The 18383-nt window shown below is 41.8% G+C and overlaps 1 pseudogene; it reads left to right on the plus strand.

Annotated features, from left to right (window-relative positions):
* The first annotated feature begins 5804 nt into the window (after nt 1–5804).
* On the plus strand, nt 5805–5949 carry LOC114230534 (small nucleolar RNA SNORA48; annotated as a pseudogene).
* Nucleotides 5950–18383: the final 12434 nt, after the last annotated feature.

Raw genomic sequence — 18383 nt, forward strand, 5'->3', positions numbered from 1 at the left:
GGATCTGCATCCCCTTCGTTCATCAGTTTATTTTGTTAATTAGATTCCACAAATGAGTGAGATCGTGTGATACTTGTCTTTGACTGTCATATTTCACTTAGCATGGTATTCTCTAGGTCCCTCCATGCTGTCTCAAAAGGTAAGATATTCTTCTTTACTGCTGCATAGTATTCCATAGTATAAATGTACCATAGCTTTTTTTTTTTTTTTTAATTCACTCATCTACTGATGGGCACTTAGGCTATTTCCACAATTTAACTATTGTAAATTGTGCTGCTATGCACCATAGGGGTGCATACATTCTTTCTGATCGGTATTTCTGGTTTCTTAGGATATACTACTAGAAGTGGGATCACTGGGTCAAATGGCAGTTCCATTTTTAATTTTTTGAGGAAACGCCATGCTGTTTTCCACAGTGGCTGCACTAGTCTGCATTCCCACCAGCAGTGTACTAGGGTTCCCTTTTCTCCACATCCTCACCAGCACTTGTCATTTGCTGATTTGTTGATGATAGCCATTCTGACAGGTGTGAGGTGATACCTCATTGTCATTTTAATTTTCATCTCTTTGATGATCAGTGGCCTTGAGCATTTTTTCATATGCCTCTTGGCCATCTGTATGTCCATTTTGGAGAAGTGTCTATTTACGTTGTTTGTCCATTTTTTAATTGGATTGTTTGTCTTTTGTTAAGTTGTATGAGTTCCTTATATATTTTGGATATTAACCCTTTATCAGATGTTTCATTGCCAAATATGTTCTCCCATACAGTGGGCTTCCTTTTCCTTTTGTTGATGGTTTCGTTTGCTGTGCAAAAGCTTTTTATTTTGATGTAGTCCCATTTGTTTATTTTCTCCTTAATTTCCTTTGCCCTAAGAGATGTATTCATAAACATATTGCTACGAGAGATGTCGAGATTTTGTTGCCTGTGGTTTCTTCTAGGATTTTTATGGTTTCCCAACTTACATTTAAGTCTTTTATTCATTTTGAGTTTATTTTTGTGTATGGTGTAAGTTGGTGGTCTAGTTTCATTTTTTTTTGCATGTATCTGTCCAATTTTCCCAACACCATTTATTGAAGAGACTCTCTTGACTCCATTGTATGCTCTTGCCTCCTTTGTCTAATATTAATTGAGCATAATGGCTTGGGCTGATTTCTGTATCCCAGTGATGATTATTATAGAATTGAACACACAGAAGAAATCTGAAAGAAATTTCTAGAGAATTTTTTTTTTAAATATATGTTATTGATTTATCACAGTGAGGAAGAGAGAGGGACAGAGAGCTAGAAACATCGATGAGAGAGAAACATCGATCAGCTGCCTCCTGCACACCCCCCACTGGGGATGTGCCCGCAACCAAGGCACACGCTCCCGACCGGAATCGAACCCGGGACCCCCGAGCCCGCAGGCCGACGCTCCATCCATTGAGCCAAACCGGTTTCGGCTCTAGAGAATTTTATGTTTGGTAGAACATTGATGGATTTAGGGGTCCAAATTGTGTTCTTATTTCTTTTCCTGTTGACGATTTTTTTTGTGTAAGAGAAGATAAGGAAATTGAGTAGCTGGAGACATTGGTGATGTCAGAAATCTAGATTTCACTTCCCATATCACTGTTTATAAAGTCAGAATGATGGAGTCCTAGCAAGGGACTGAATTTATTTTACAAACACCAGAACAGTGTTTGACTGAAAACTAGCACCTGATCAAAGTCAACATTTGAGATGGAGAGAAAAATTTCCTGAGAAGGCTGCAAAACTGGATATTATGCTGTTTAAGAGAAAATAAAGCTGCATAATGTATTTTTGAAATAACAACACCGTAAGCTTTTCTTTTGTTTGAATTATTTATAAGCGTGTGATACCGTTTGTAAGTAAAATATTTAAACAAATCCATCAATACCTAAGGAAGTGGCACAGGCTGCCTTTCCGGCCAAGCAGATCATTTACAGGGACGTGAACGTTGCTTCAGTTTTGATTTGCATCCTAGGCTGGAGAGGCTGCATCTTGGGCCTAGAAATTTATTCCAACCTGCAGTTTCTCAGATTCTTCAGCTTAAAATATGGAAATATGCCGAAGTGGCGTATTTGGGGATAGAATGAACTGAGCCCTGTCGGAGACATTCAAATCTAGAAGCTACTTATGCCATCTGACCTGCTAGGAGAGCACACTTCTTATCCCAGCTAATTTTTGATTCACCTTAACATGTCACTAAATCTCCCTCAACCTGTCTGTCCATCCATGAAATCACATACATGGATTATGTAATCTATTCAAGAATTCTACCTTAAGAACAAATTGATGAAATTAAAATACAAATATTTAAAAATTAATTTTCAGCTCAGAGATATAGTGTTTCTGTTTTCTTACTAATCAACTTTTTAAAAAAATATGTTTAAAATGAGACTATTGCATATTAAAATTCCAATTGTAGCCGAAACCGGTTTGGCTCAGTGGATAGAGTGTCGGCTTGCGGACTGAAGGGTCCCAGGTTCGATTCCGGTCAAGGGCATGTACCTTGGTTGCGGGCACATCCCCAGTGGGGGGGTGTGCAGGAGGCAGCTGATCGATGTTTCTCTCTCATCGATGTTTCTAACTCTCTATCCCTCTCCCTTCCTCTCTGTAAAAAAATCAATAAAATATATTTTTAAAAAATTCCAATTGTATTTTTAAGGAGACACTATATATCTTACTGAGATAATTATTTTTCTTTTGCTTCAGCTTGTTAGCTTGTTAATTTTGAATTTCCTATTACTCTTTTGAGCACTGCTCACTTCTATATATACCCTTTATATTCCAATAAAATTTTAAGTGTATGTCACTTCTCATGTAGGAATGCACAAGCAAGTAAACAGTATATAGCCACATATTTCGGTAGAATTAACAGCTGAAATTATCCTTCATGCTAGCACTGTAATAGGCTTTTGATCTCAGATTGTATTTTTCTGTTTCTTTATAAATGAATTTTGTTCCTAAATGAAAGAGCATATTCATTTTCAGGTTGTGTGCTGTCCCAATTATGCCCAATTAATTAATTATCTGTCTAGACTTAGTGGGACAAATGCAGGTGACCAGGAGTCAGCAATAATGGCCTATCCCCTGATGCTTCAATGTCTAGACAAGCTGAGCCGAACCGAAACACATGAACACACAAGACAGAATTAGTATGCAATCACACAGGGTTTATTTACCTATTAGTGACCTGGTGCATGAAATTCGTGCACATTAAAAGGGGATTAATTAGAGGAAGTAATTTAATATTGCTATTTGCCCTTTCTCTATAATAGAAGTGTCAGAGATGAAAGAAAATTAGTAAAATGTATATGAAAACCTTCCTCCTGTCAGAGTCTGGAGCACACCACGGGACCCAGAGTCAAGTCCCCGCCCACCCACATGCACCTCAAAATTGCGTGAGATCCAGACCTGGTAGGGCCCTCCCACCCCATTGGGCTAGATCCAGACCCGGCCAGTCCCACCCTTGTCAAGCCCTGCTGGGCAGGGGGCATAGCCTCAGGTCTCCTGGCTCGGCGCCAGGACAGGGGGGGGTGGCCTGAGGTCCCCCAGCCCAGACCAGGGCAGGGGGCATGCCTTGAGGTCCTCCATCAAGCCCCACCCAGTGGGGGACATGGCCTGAGGTCCCCCTGTCAAGCCCCACTGGGCGGGGGTGCAGCCTGAGTTCCCCCGACCCAGCACTGGGGGTGCACCTTGAGGTCCCCCGTCAAGCCCCGCTGGGTGGGGGCACGGTCTGAGGTCCCCTGTCAAGCCCAGCCAGGCAGGGGGGTGCAGCCTCAGGTCCCCTGGCCCGGTGCTATGTCAGGGATCGAGGCCTGAGGTCCCCTGTCAAGCCCCACCAGGCGGGGGGTGCAGTCTGAGGTCCCCTAGCCCAGAACCAGGACGGGAAGCGCACCTTGAGGTCCCCTGTCAAGCCCTGTTGAGTGGGGGGCGCAGCCTGAGGTCCCCTGTCAAGCCCCACGGGGGCAGGGGAGGGCGTAGCCTCAAGTCCCTGCTGATTGCTCGTTAAGTCTCCTTATGGGAACTTGGCCTCAGCTGTGGGTGCAGCCATCTTTGTGACAGAGTGATGGTCAATTAGCATATTCCCTCTTTATTAGATAGGATTTCTAGTGGGTCCTAGGCTCCAGCAAAAGCCACCCGGCGATGCACACCGAAAGACAGACAATGAAGATGGAGACAGACAGGCAGCCGCAGTTGGTTCAGGCTCACACAGCAGAGCAGTCAGGGCTCGTCTCACGGAGTGACGCAGAGTCCTCCTCTATCAGGCAGGAGACGTCGACTGAAAAAAACCCTGTGCTTATATAGCCAGTAGTGAACAACGTGTGTCTTATCAGTGTGGGCCAGACAGTGTGCCTTATGCTAGGAGCAGGGCATTTACACTTTAAGGGCTCAGGGCGTTCACATCAAGATAGTGGGGTGTTCACCAATTTGGAAGTTACAGAGTATTGGGGTCTCCACACAGCAAACATTTCACACAATAATTATTTCATACATTAGAGGGGTTTCCTTATGACCATAACATTATTATAACATTCCACCCGGTGGTCCCCGAGGAACATATAGGGAGGGGGACCTGAGGGGACCAAAATTAATTTTGTTTATTCTTTCTGCAGCGTAAGTGTCTAATGAAGAGGGAGAGGAGGTAGATAATGGCTAAGAGAAATAAAATGGTTTTAGCTGTTTGCCAAGCAGAGGTGAGGGAGTTCCATCCTTTTTGGATGTAATAGATGGGGTTAAAAAGATCCCAGTGTGGGGTACAAGGTACAGTGCTCCAGAGAAAACGATGGTGGTCCTGAAGTCACAGTGTTGAGGTTGGCCAGGTCCGCAGCTGTGTTGAGGGTCATGCTGTTGGGTATCAGGAGCAGGTGCTCGATGACTTTCGATGTTGCTCCAAGTTTCTTGATGGTGTCATCAGAGTGTTTTTGGAGTTCTTTTAACTTAGAAATGGTATTATTAATGGAAACGGGGGTGGTGCAATGCTTCGGGGAGATAGAGAATTGGATAGGTACAGAGGGATGAAAATATAGGGAAGTTCTTTCAATAAAGGAGGAATATTGGGTGTCATTAGATATGTAATATTAGTAGTGTGAGAAAGAAGGGTGCAGTTATTAGAGAAATCAAAAGGAAGGTCCGAATTAGAGGTGTGATCATAATATGTAATATTCACAAAGCAGGTAAGGAAATAAAAATAGCCTAAGTCATATATAAGAAGTTCTGGGGTATAGGGTTGCATGGGTACTGAGAAGAGGGACAGTTGAAGTGGGTTGGTAGCAATGTAGATATTAGGTGTGAATTCAACAAGGGTGTCTCGAGGGAAGAAGTAAGGTTCAGCATAAAGTAGGGCAGAATTGGGTTTAGCCCAGGTACCGTCAAGTAAAAGTGTAGGGAGATTTAGGGTAGAGTATCCAACCAGGTGTTCGCCGCCTATTGTAGAAAGAATAGTTAGTTGACAAGAGAATAAATCAGAATAAAGTCAGAGTTCCGCCAAAAATTGGTTCAGTTGCTGGTCCAGTTTGGAGAGCGGAGTATTTCTAGAAAAAAGGTAGAAGGGGTAGGGGGCAATTAATTGTTAAAGATACAGAGAGTGTGATTATAAATTGAGGAACAAGTATCTAGTAGTTGGTGTAGAAACTTGTGGACCTTGGTCTCGCTTGTTGTGTTATTAGCGGGGGAACAATTATGGTATGGACACCACGTCCAGTGGAGGGTCAACGGAATCGTTAAGAGTATGATGAGGAGGAGAGAGAGGAATATGCAAGTGCAGGTGATCCTTAAATACATTATTAAAGAGAAATTTAACCCCCTGGCAATGGGCAAGGAGACACCTGATTGGTGGTGTTGCTCTTATATCAATCAGGGGCAAAGCAGATGTACAGTCCTTAGTTCATCCTAGCTTGATGCCTGTGTCGGTGGCCAGAGCTGTTTCATGCCTGAGGCACATAAAAATAAAAAAATAAAGAGAAATTTAACCCCAAAGTATAGGGTAATAGAAGTGAGGACTGAAGAAAATGTAAAAATCTGTGATGAAGTATTGATGTAAGATATGTATCATGTCCTAGGACTGGTATTTTCTATTTTGGTCTGTTGGAGGTGTCCTAGATGGTTTACAGTCCAGAAGAGCGATGATCCAGAGTGGGCGGATATTTTCTGTGGGGATAAGGAGCCATCCTTAGTGGATTTAGTCAAGATTTTATAGGGACGTTTTTTAGATGTGTTTGGCGGAGGTACGTGGTCAGCAGTGGGGTTATTAAGGACATTTGGTTGGAGTAATTCTTCTGTGGGGGAGAGTATATTTACTCTAGGTCTGGAATTTAATTGTAGACATGCCAGATTAAGGAGTTCTTATAATGTTTTAAATGACCTGTCTATAAGGAGTGTCTGCATTTTATGTTTAAGGAAGACCATTATGTCTTTCTATTTGTCTGTCTGCCTGTGGATTGTAAGGCAGGTGGAAGGTCCAGTCAATATCTAGTTCTTTAACATGTTGTTGTACCACAGAGGCTGTAAAGTGTGTGCCTTGTTCTGATTCAATGATTTGTGGTGGACCATAGAATGAGAACCATGTTGAGAGTGCTTTAATAGTGGTTTTTGCATCTGGATGTCTTGAGGTGTAAGCATAAAGTATTCCAGTTGCTATGTCAACAATAGTGCATGCATATTTGTCTGCAAAGGGTACATGAAGTGGTCCAATAAAATCAATTTGTAAGACTTGATTAGGCACAAATGCTTTAGTCAGTCTGGGTGGTGTAAGAGATTTAAATGTGTGAGTGCCTTTGCATTGTTCATAGGAATTGATTGCTTGCTTGAGTAATTTTATGGGTGCCTTTAGGTTCCTCTTAAGGAACCAATGGGCAAGAGAAGAATGTCCTATGTGTCCTAATGTGGTATGGATCTGTTGTATAAATTGTAATGTAAAGGTAAGTTCTGGGGTTGGTGAGGATAATTTGTATTTGCCTCTTCCTTTTTTAATATAAGTTTTGGAAGAGGGGCGATTTGCCAGTTATCATTTTCTTTTTTTTAAATATAATTCTTTATGATTTCAGAGAGGAAGGGAGAGGGATAGAGAGATAGAAACATCAATGATGATAGAGAATCATTTATAGGCTGCCTCCTGCACGCCCCCTACTGGGGATCGAGCCCACAACCCTGGGATGTGTCCTTGGCCGGAATCGAACCTGGAACCCTTTAGTCCACAGGCCGACGCTCTGTCCACTGAGCCAAACCAGCTAGGGCATATCATTTTCATTTTTGACTAACTTAAGGTTGATTGCTAATGATTTTGAATTGTCCGTGATGGTGATGTTATCCCCTGGTGTAATTCCTTTTGCTAATGTATCTGCTATTGTGTTGTGGAGTATTGTGGGTGTTTTGTCTGTATTGTGAGCATTGATGTGTGTAATGTATATTTTAATTTGTTTGGAGAGGTCGTGGAGTTTTATTCAATAGTCTTGTGACCATAAAGGTTTACCATTAATTAACCAGCCTGATTTTTGCCATTTTCCTGACTGGTCAGTGATTCCTTTACAAACTGCCCAAGAATCAGAGAAAATGTAGATTTTAGTAAAATGTTTGTCTACTGAATCTTTTATAGCAAGATATGTGGCAATGAGTTCTCTGCATGTTGAGCAGATTTGGACTTTCCGGTCGCTGGTAGTGCTTGTGATGTCGCAGGATTGAAGGCTGCTGCTCTCCATTCGGACTTGTCTCTGGTTACGGAGGCTGATCCGTCTGTAAACCAGGCATTTTTAAGTTTAGGGCTATATTGTGGCTCTTTCACGTGGATTGGATCAGGTGGTTGGACAAACTTGTCGGCACAGGTAGGTGGTTCTACCTCAAGTTTGTTGACCTCCTCTGTGAGGAGGGCTGGTTCACTATGTGTTCATGTACCACTTCCACGCGAAAACCTTTTCATCAGTTTGGGAACCTGCCAATTCTTCAGCTGACATTTTGAGCCATGCCTTAAGCGGTAGTGTGCTGCGCACGGTTATTGGGTTAAGTCCGGTCAGTGGCTCTACATGCAATAGTGCCACATATAGTGTCCAGATCAGTTTCTCAAGATGAGAGAATTTGTGGTAAGAGTAAGGGAATCTCTATGAGTCCAGAATCCTACAGGCATTAGTTTTTTGTCTTCTGTTCCTCTTTTGTATAGTCCCCAACTGCCATGTTCTGCCATGAAACAAATGTGTAGTACTATTTTGTCTCCTGGTCTGATACTTTGTAGGGATTGAAAGTGGTGTATGTAGTCCTTTAATTGTTTAAATGCTTGTTCCTGTTCTTGGTTCCATATGAAATCTACTGCCTTCCTGGTGACTTTGTATATGGATTTTGCAATGTCAGCTAGGTATGGTATGTGTTGTCTCCAGTACATGAAAAGTCCCATTAATTGTTGTGCTTCTTTTTTGTTGATTGGGCTTTTTAGGTTTAGTAATTTGTCTATTACTTTGTTCGGTGTGTTCCTACCTGAAGAGCTCCAGTGGATGCCTAAAAATGTTGGTGTCTGGGGGCTGGATTTTGTCAGGATTAATTGTCCAGCCTAGTGATCTTAGGTGTGTTTCTAGTGACTCTAGATCAGATTGTAGAATTTCTTTGTCATTGTTATAGAGTAGAATGTCATCTGTGTATTGTATGATTGTGGATTTATATTTTGTGGGGTCAATGTAGTTAGCAAGTAGGTTGTGTGCGATGGTGGGTGAGTTTTTGTATCCTTGTGGGAGTCTTTTGAATTGGTATTGTTTGCCTTGCCATGTAAATGTGGTAATGGGTTTGGATTTTTCAGCTATGGGTATTGCAAAGAACATGTCCAAGAGATCAATTGCTGTTGTAAATTTAGGGTTGTTCTCTGGCCAATATTGATTACTTCTTGTGTGTCAGGCAGGCAGCCATCTATTTTTGGTGAGGCCTTATTCAGGTTGCGATAGTCAGTTGTGATCCTGAGGTGCCGTTAGGCTTTTTTACAGGCCAGATGGGGCTATTATAAATATGTGATCTGCCTGGTTCTATTATATCTTCTTCCAGAAGTTTTTTAAGTGCTTTGGTTACATCCTCATGTCCTCCTTTTAGAGGGTATTGAGGTGTGAATGAATTTGTATTTGGTTCTGGTAACGTTAATGGAGGTACCTGTAGTGAGGAATGTTTTGATTTTATGTAGCCTGGGTGTGTGGGAAATGTGACAAAATAATGTTGGTAGGATGTCCATACCTAATATGTTTTGAACCTGAGGTGAGACTAGGAATGTGATTGGGGTTTGTTTGCCTTTGTATAGTATTTTTCCTTGTGTTGGGTAGGCTGGGGTCACATTTCCTGTGACTCCTTCAATATGTACTGTAGGTCCTTTCTTTGGTCCTGCATTTAAATGTTTTTGTAAGTGGTGGGTTTCTTTTAGCAGTGAGACCTGCGAGCCGGTATCTATTAAAAAGATTTTATATTGTAATGGCCCGCTTTCTAGGGAGATGTGTATGGCCTGTTGTCATTTTTTTTGTGTTGAATGATGTGTCTATAACTAATGGGGGGTTATTGGATATAGGTATTTTAGTTGGGATTTCTTCAGGGTCTGTAGTGTGGAAGTAATGTTCTGGCATTGGTGCCTGGTATGGCCCCCCTATTGCCTGGCAGGTTGATTTTGCCGGCGGGGGCCTCTCCAGTTTCCCTAATTCTGTCTGAAGGGGTTTTGACTATTTCGGAATGGGTTGTCTCGAATCTCTGTCCTGAAAAGGTTTCTTTGATTTTGTGGTTGGGTGAATAGGTTTCTGTTGAATGGGTTGCTATTACTTCTAAATGGGTTATTTCTAAATGGGTTATTATTTTATTTCTGAATGGATTATTGTTCTTGAAGAATGGATTGTTCCTTCTCCAGTAAAACGCTTGTCCTTGTCTATATTGGTCATTCTGTCTGTTTTGATTGGTTTGGGGTGTTTTTAAGGGCTTTAGAGTTCTCTACTGTTGCATGGGGAATGAATATCTCTGATTCCTTTGCCGTGAAGGCGAATTTCTTTTCTGCTAATAAGTCTTGGTGCAGTTGGATTTTCTTTTTAATATCCTCTGCAGTGCTGGACCCTGCGATAAGGTTTTGAAGCTGCAATAAGGTTTTGTAGCCATCTGGGGCGTTTCTTATTAGTACTTTGACTATCCCTTCTACATCTGAATTTTCCCATGGTAAGTTCAAATCTGGTTTATAGAGGCTAGTAAGGATCACCAATTTCCTTATTTGAGTCTGTAATTGTGTAAGAGACTCCCAGTGTTCTGAAAACTGTCCTGAAGACAGGTCCACTGCTGGAATGCTCTTCTCCATGCATCTCCTACCCAGCTCCATAACTGTATTTGAGTGTTGTTCTGCAACTTCCTTTAGTGCTGTTTTTAATTCGGCTAATTCTATTGCATCTATTACTGCTGTGAGTTCATCTGCACTTAACGTAGACGTGTGGCCTCCAAGTTCATATATTTTCACAAGCCAGTCTACATCCATTAATTCTCCTTTAACTAATAGTTTTCTGAGTTCTGCTAGTTCCTGCCTTGAAAATGAGGTGAATTCTACTGATTCTTCAGTCCCTTCATTTTCTGATTTTATTACCTTATTTTTTTACTACTACTGGCTTGCTGGAGTTTTTTAAACTACCTTCTATGCTAGTGATCTTCCCTTGTCAGTGTCCTCCTGCAGGTGATGGATTGTCTGTAGTACTGTTCCTACTACCTGCTGTGGTGGCGCTCTTTCTATTTGGAATCAGATTGTTAGAATCTGCTGTGTTTTTGTTGAGGCCTGGGGCTGTCTGGATTCTATATTTGGCTCTCAGGGTGTCCTCTACTGGTCTCCATTTGCTTTCTGATGGTATATTAGGTTTGGTAGGGTTGTTTCTTTTGAAAAGCTTGGTGAAGAAGTCTTTAACCTTCTGCATTGTGTTGAGTGAGGCGGAGTCTTGGTTCGTACCTACCAAATGAACAGAATCCTTGTGTTCCTATTGTATGTGGTTTCTAGATGGAGAATTGTTAATTTTCTTAGAAAATTAGAGAGAGTTTTAGCTAGCTTCTTCAAAATTTTGTTCCTAAGTTCAGCTCTGCTATAAATCTATTCTTCAGAAAGTTTCATTTTCCTTTTACTTTCAGTTTCCCTTAATTTAATTCCCTTAATTTGAAGGGGAGTTTCGATTTTGGACCAAACCTGGGCAACCTGATTATGCTCCAGTGTCAAGGCTCCGGATTGAGAATAGATTGGTTGGTGTAATCACACAATAATCATTTCATACTTTAGAGGGGTTTCCTTATGACCATAACATTATTATAACACGTGCAGTGAAATAAAAGCTACATCTGGGATCATTTTTTCCATGTGCTCAATGGAGCACTAAGCCTTTCATAGAATTAAGCATGGAAAAAAACTGACTATAAAAAAACTGCTTGGAAGAGATTGTGTTTTTGTGTTTTTTTTTCTTCAAAAAAACTAAATTTTAGATATTAACTGTTTAGAAAATTCTGCATTATATCTACAGAACAGAGTATGTGCAAAACTACAGAACTTTCCTCTGTAAAAACTAATGGAAGATATGCTGCAATTACATAAATTAATCCATCTATCGGAGCTAAAAGAAATTAAGACTGAAGAAAATAAGAGAGGGTTTAATAATAAAATAAAAAGGTCTTTAAGTAGAAAATAGTTGTCTGCCAAAACTAGAGGAAATTTTCCATCTTAGGCTAGACCATCATTTGATTATTTTTTTTTTAAACAACCCAAATAAATTTAACTTAAAAAGTAAAAAAAACAAAACAGACCACCCACACACAAAAACAATGAGATGGAAGTTTAGGAAGACTTTTATGTGCCTTTTATTCTCTATCAAATGCAATGCTCCCCGGAAGTTTCAGATACTGATCATAGTGCTTTCAGCCCTCTACCTGAAGGTCAGATTTGTCCCCAAAGTCCTGCGTCCCAAAGCTCTTACTTGGATATTGTGTGCAGATGACAGACTACTGTTGAAACAGAGTGGGGGTGTTTCTGACCCTTTTTATTGCTCTCCTTTGGTGGGGGAGGGGAGAGATAAAGTGCCTGATGAAATTCAATTACAAAGCAGTCACTCTCCACGCTCTCTTTTCAGGTCACCAGAGAAACTTCCCTACTTCTCTTGCCCAAAGTCCTTGAAACAAAATGCTGCGAAAGTTGTGTGGTTTGTTGTTCACATTGAAAAGGAGGAGCAGAGGAAGCACTTAGGTGAGAGTGACCAATTAACATATCAAATCCTTCCCATCAGGTGGCATGAATGCAGTAGATGCCCACAGTGTCCGTCATTTTCTTCTTTCATTGTTTTCTCGTGTGTGGTTGTGGAGGTCCTCACGAGTTAGTGAAGTACTCTCGATGGTTACACATGGCTGCTGAGGAATATTCTACAGTAGTAAACATTCATTTTATTCTTAAATTTGTATGTATTTATGTTTGGATATGATATTTATATTAAGTAAGTATGATATCACATTGACAAACTAGATGGCTTAAAGGTTGAAATTGGTAATGGTGTTATTTTTCTAACATATTTAATATTAAATTAAAAAATTAAATTTAAAAGAATTTTTATTTAAAATTGATTCCACTAATAATTATGTCTTAATTTTAAGAAATAGTTTTGAATATTTTAAGAGAAAAAATATTTGAAAATATGAGGAATAATTTTTCAATTTTTAAACATTTTTAACTCACATTTTTCATAGAAATATATCCATATTTGAACACTTTGAAAACAGTGACAGTTACTTAATTCTTTAAATCATTGGGGATGAGTATGTCAAAACAGTGATAAAAATAGGATAAAAATAAGAAAAAATAGAGCATTACTTTTTAAGTACTTCCCTCAGGAAAGATGAAAATTGGGGGGAAAGAATAGAAAATTTGCAAAAGGCAGTCTATTTACATTTTTAAAAGCTAGAAACAAAGCAAAAGTTTGTTTTGAGCAGGTTGCACATAAAAATCATAGATAGGACATTATAATTTTTATTTAATGATTAATTATTGATTAAAACAAAATAAGCAAGAAAATTATTCTCATCAAACCTACAACTTGAATAGATGATGGGAATTCCTGAAACTTCATTTTCTTTACTAAATAAAGATTTAACTGCTAGTTAAAATTATGAGAATGTATATTAGCCTCCATTTGTACTTGTGCCCTGGTTTCTCAGATATTAGGGATAGACCTTTCTTCTTCCTCCCTTCTCTGTAAGCTCACCCTTCTCAGGCTTTGGTCTCCAGAACCCCACTGAAGCTGCATGGACCAGGTTACTAATGGACCTTCCTAATTCCATGGTCCATTCTCAGTCCTCATTTTACCTGACTTAGCTGCAGCCTAAGATATAGTTGATGATCACTCCCTTCCTCTTAATATACATTTTTATTTCTCCTAGGACAGCATACTTTTTATTTTATCTTATTGTTACTCCTTAGTCGCTTTTGCTACTTTCCCTTTTCTGTCTTCTCAATGTTGGAGCATCCCAGGGCTCAGTCCAAAACCATCGCCTCTTATATCTGTACACATTCCTTGGGTGACTTCATCTATTCTCATACTTTTAAACAAGTTTATATTTCCTCCCTAGCTGCTCTCCTGAACTTCAAATATTCAACTGCTTAATTGACACCTCTCTGGGTCATAGGAGACATTACAACTTTGGCTTCTTTCTCTTGGCCCACTTGTTCTGGGGAAACCAGGTGCCGTGCTTTGGTACACTCGGCAACCCTATGGAGAGGCCCCATGGCAAGGACCTGAGGCCTCTTGCCAGCAACTGTGTGGGTCAGGCATCTTGGAAATGAACCCCCTGGCTCCAGTAGAGCCTGGTGATGCGCACAGCCCCAGCTGACTTCTCCACTGTAACTTCAGGAAGGAGAGACCCTTGTGATTTAGTAAGTTGCACAATGTGAAAAGAACATGGTCCCTTTCAAATGGTTAACAATCAAATTTAAAAAATACACATAGTTCTGGGTTGAAGCAAAAATCGAGGCTCTTGCTGTTGCCATTTCTTCTCTTTGCACTTACTTTGCAAGCCTCAGCAATTGGCTCAGATCCCACCCATTTTTCCCTTCCCTTTGAATTTACACTGAGTGGCCAGATTATTATGATCTCTGAACGCATAATAATCTGGCCATTCAGTGTATATCCTACCTAAATAATAGACAAATATGCAAATTGACCGTACCTTCGCTATGCCCACGATTGGCCAGGAGGCGCAGGGGCGCGGGACTCGGGGTGGCTGGGGTGGCCGATTGGTTGGGCCGGCAGGACGCTGAGCTTGCGTCACCAGCGGCGGCACGAGCTCAGCATCTGCGCCATGGCTGTGCTGCAGCACAGAAGGGGCCTCTGGGGCAGCGAGCGCATGTCCCGCCGCAGACCATCAAAAGCGGGGGAGCTGGGTGCCTGTCCGCTCCGGCACTAGGCCTTTCAGAAGCCTCCGCCGCGCCGGAGGCTTCTGAAGGGCCTGGTGCACCAGCGGACAGGCACCCAGCTCCCCCATGATCGAAAGTGAAAGCGTGTAGGGGACCCTACACGTGCATGATTTAATCATGCACTGGGCCTCTCTAGTTCTATATAATAAAAGGCTAATATGCCAATTGTCCCCTCAACCAGGAGTTCGACCAGCAGGCAGGCCGGCCAACTGCCCATGTCCCCTCCCCCTGGCCAAGCTGGCCAGACCCCACCCATGCACGAATTCATGCACTGGGCCTCATATACACACACATACATACATACATACATATACACACACAAACACACTGAGTGGCCAGGTTATTATGCATTCAGGGATCATAATAATCCGGCCACTCAGTATATGTACCTCCTCAGTCCCTTCCTCCCTCCCTCCCTCCCTTCCTTCCCGCCTCTCCCTCCCCCTGCCCTCCCTCCCATTTCTCCCTTCCCTTTGAGCTTATATACCTCCTCAATCCCTTCCTTCTCCCCTCCTCTCCCCTCCCCTCCCCTCCCCTCCCCTCCTCTCCCTCCCCCCTCCCCTCCCCTCCCCTCCCTCCCCCCCTCCCCCCTCCCCTCCCCTCCCTCCCTCCCTCCCCCCCTCCCTCCCTCCCTCCCTCCTTTCCTTCCTTCCTTCCTTCCTTCCTTCCTTCCTTCCTTCCTTCCTTCCTTCCTTCCTCTTTCCTGTCTCTGCAGCTCCCTTTAGATTCTAGCACAGCTTCCTCCACTCTCAGTGGAACTTGGTAAAAGAGAAGCACATAATTTCAGTTTGCACGTCTTCTTCAGCCTGCTGCAAATTGACTTTTGACTTCATTAATCTACTGAAATGGTTCATGCTAAGGAGACTTCATAAAAACCACATAAAATTAGTATTTAGGGTGGTTTGTTTTTTTTACTTTCTACATAAATCTCTTTAATTTTATACTAAAATTAAATCACACATATAGTGCATGATGATTTGCGGAGTAGCTCACTTTGTATAAGCCAAAAGGAAATTTGAGCCTGTTAGTCAAATTGCATTGTGTAAGAAATAATATGTTTTTAAAAATCAACATGCAAAATGTAAATCTTTAGTCATCTTTATTCCCACTTTTGGAATGGTAAATAAAAGTTTTACATCCAGAACCTAAATTAGTAGGTTGTTCCATATTTCATTGATAAAAATCATTCAGCCCCAAACATGATACTTTTTTAGATAAATTGTTAAATCTTACTTCAGAATAGGGTGTAGCTGTACTTCCAAAATTTATATTCTATAAAATATCTGATTACTTAAGTGGGGGAGAAACAAACTTCCCTTTAAACTCAAGGTTTTTTTTCTGGTCTAATAAGCAAATAATATGACAGAGATTAGCAACAGAAATTAACCAAATTTAAGGCATACATGTGTGGGAATCTCACATACATGAGAGAATCAGAGACCGCACATGCAGGAGAGGTTCAAAGACAGAAAGAAAACATGGGTATACAAACATTCTGGACTAGGAATGATATTAGGTGCCCTGGGGCCTTCAAGGAATCCTTGCAAAGTGATATGAGCAGATACACTAGTACAGTGATGGGCAACCTTTTGAGCTTGGTGTGTCAAACTTCGCCAAAAAACTGAGCATAACTCGGGTAGTGTGTCACTTTGAGGAAAAAACTAACTCCAAGACTCTAGTCACAAATGTTTCATCCTCAGGAGCAGCAAATGTTTCATCCTCGGCATGGGGCCGCGTGTCATCAGAAATGGCTACGTGTGTCGGTGCTGACACGCGTGTCATAGGTTCGCCATCACTGTACTAGTAGCTTAGTAGATAGGTGCTATTCCTTAGATGTACACTAGATGGCAACAGAGAAGAGTATTTGGGCAGGAAGGAAAGGGGGAGGAGTCAAAGGTTCTTTCTGAATCTTTTTTCTTTTTTTTTTTTTAATGTATTTTATTGAATTTTTACAGAGAGGAAGGGAGAGGGAGAGTTAGAAACATCGATGAGAGAGAAACATCAATCAGCTGCCTCCTGTACACCCCCTACTGGGGATGTGCCCGCAACCAAGGTGCATGCCCTTGACCGGAATCGAACCCTTGAGTCCGCAGGCCAACGCTCTATCCACTGAGCCAAACTGGTCAGGGCCTGAGTCTTTTTTCTTGATAAACAGCTTAAAATCAGTATTCCAAAAAGCAGCATCAGGGTGGCAGAATTTTGATCCCTTGATAAGGAATTACGAATTGTCTGATACCAGTATTTTTTAGATTGGTAAATTTATGAACCAATTAATTTCTAGAAATATACTTTCTCATAGTACAATTTTTTAATGTTCCACAGAACACAATTGCTAATAGTCACAAATGTCTTAAGTTCCTCTATAATATGAAGCAAAGCATAAGTAAACCTATGTTCAGTAACCGTAATCCTCACCCAAACTCTCATTATATTAACACACTAGAGGCCCAGTGCACGAAATTCGTGCAGGGGGTGTCCCCTCAGCCCAGCCTGCACCCTCTCCAATCCGGGACCAGTTTGGGGGATGTCCGACTGCTGGTTTAGGCCTGATCCTTAAACCGGCAGTTGGACATCCCTCTCACAATCCTGGACCGCTGGCTCCTAATCACTTGCCTGCCTGGTTGCCCCTAACTGCCCCCCACCCTGCCGGCCTGATCGCCCCTCACTGCCTCTGCGTGCCAGCCTGATTGCCCCTAACTGCTCCCCCTGCCAGCCTGGTCGCTCCTAACTGCCCCCTCCCCACCGGCCTGGTCACCCCTTACTGCCCCCCCCTGCTGGCCTGGTCACCCCATGCAGCCTGCTGTCCAGTCATTTGGTTGTCCCTCACTAACCCCCCTGCTGACCTGGTCACCCATTGCAGCCTGCTTGTTCAGTCATTTGGTTGTCCCTCACTAACCCCCCTGCCAGCCTGGTCATAGGCAGCCATCTTGTGAGGGTGTGAGGGTCAATTTGCATATTACTTCTTTATTATATAGGATAATAAACTTAAAAAAAACCACCAATTTTTCCACACCAAGCAATTCCTCTGCTTGTCCTCTGTAGATTGACACTCTTTCTGCCTCATCTTTTCCTCAAGGTTTGTGTAGGCGCCTCCTGGTCCTGTGGAGTCACCTCCTGAGTGTCTGCTGAAGTAAATTGAACCATCTCAGCAACATGGTGCCACCTGAAGCAGACAAAAGTGTCTCTGGCTCGCTTCCTGGCAAGGCTAAGCTATCGGGGGCATTCACTGGACACCAACACCACAGACTCAAGACACAGCACCACGTGGGTCAGAGAGGAAACTCCGGCGTTCCTGCAAAGAGTATCTGACACCTTAGAAGACCGAATCACGTGATGAATCACTGTAGCTATATGATTATCATTACTTTTCTTTTCATTGCTCATAAATTAACTCTTTAAAAACTGTTCTAGCCCTAGGCGGTTTGGCTAGGATAGAGCATCAGCCCACAGACTGAAGGGTCCTCGGTTCGATTCTGGTCAAGGGCACATATCTCAGTTGCAGGCTCTATCTCCAGCTCCAGTCCGGGCACATGCAGTAGGCAACCCATCGATGCAGTTTCTCTCTCTCCCTCCCTTCCACTCTCTCTAAAAATCGATGAAAAATATCCTCCGGTGAGGAATAACAAAAACAACAACAGCAACTATTGTATCTAAGAATCAATAATCTTGGTCTTTTAGTTTCCCGAATTCACAAGCTAAAGGTTCCTTCTTTGAAAGTATAACATTTGTAATATTGTGAGTTTCTCAGATTACCTACAGGGGACACAATTTCATTTACATAGTATTTATGATTTCTAGAACGCCATAAATCCAGACCCCTGAACTCATTTTAAATGCTAAGAACACCATTACTATTTCATTCAATCATTAATACATTTAAAACTAACAAAAAGAATTTTTCTGCCTCCTCACATTACATTTCTTCATGTTTTTTTCTAAGCTTAAACTATATAATTTTTTCCTT

This window comes from Eptesicus fuscus, chromosome 11, assembly GCF_027574615.1.
Source record: "Eptesicus fuscus isolate TK198812 chromosome 11, DD_ASM_mEF_20220401, whole genome shotgun sequence".
NCBI classification, from domain to species: domain Eukaryota; kingdom Metazoa; phylum Chordata; class Mammalia; order Chiroptera; family Vespertilionidae; genus Eptesicus; species Eptesicus fuscus.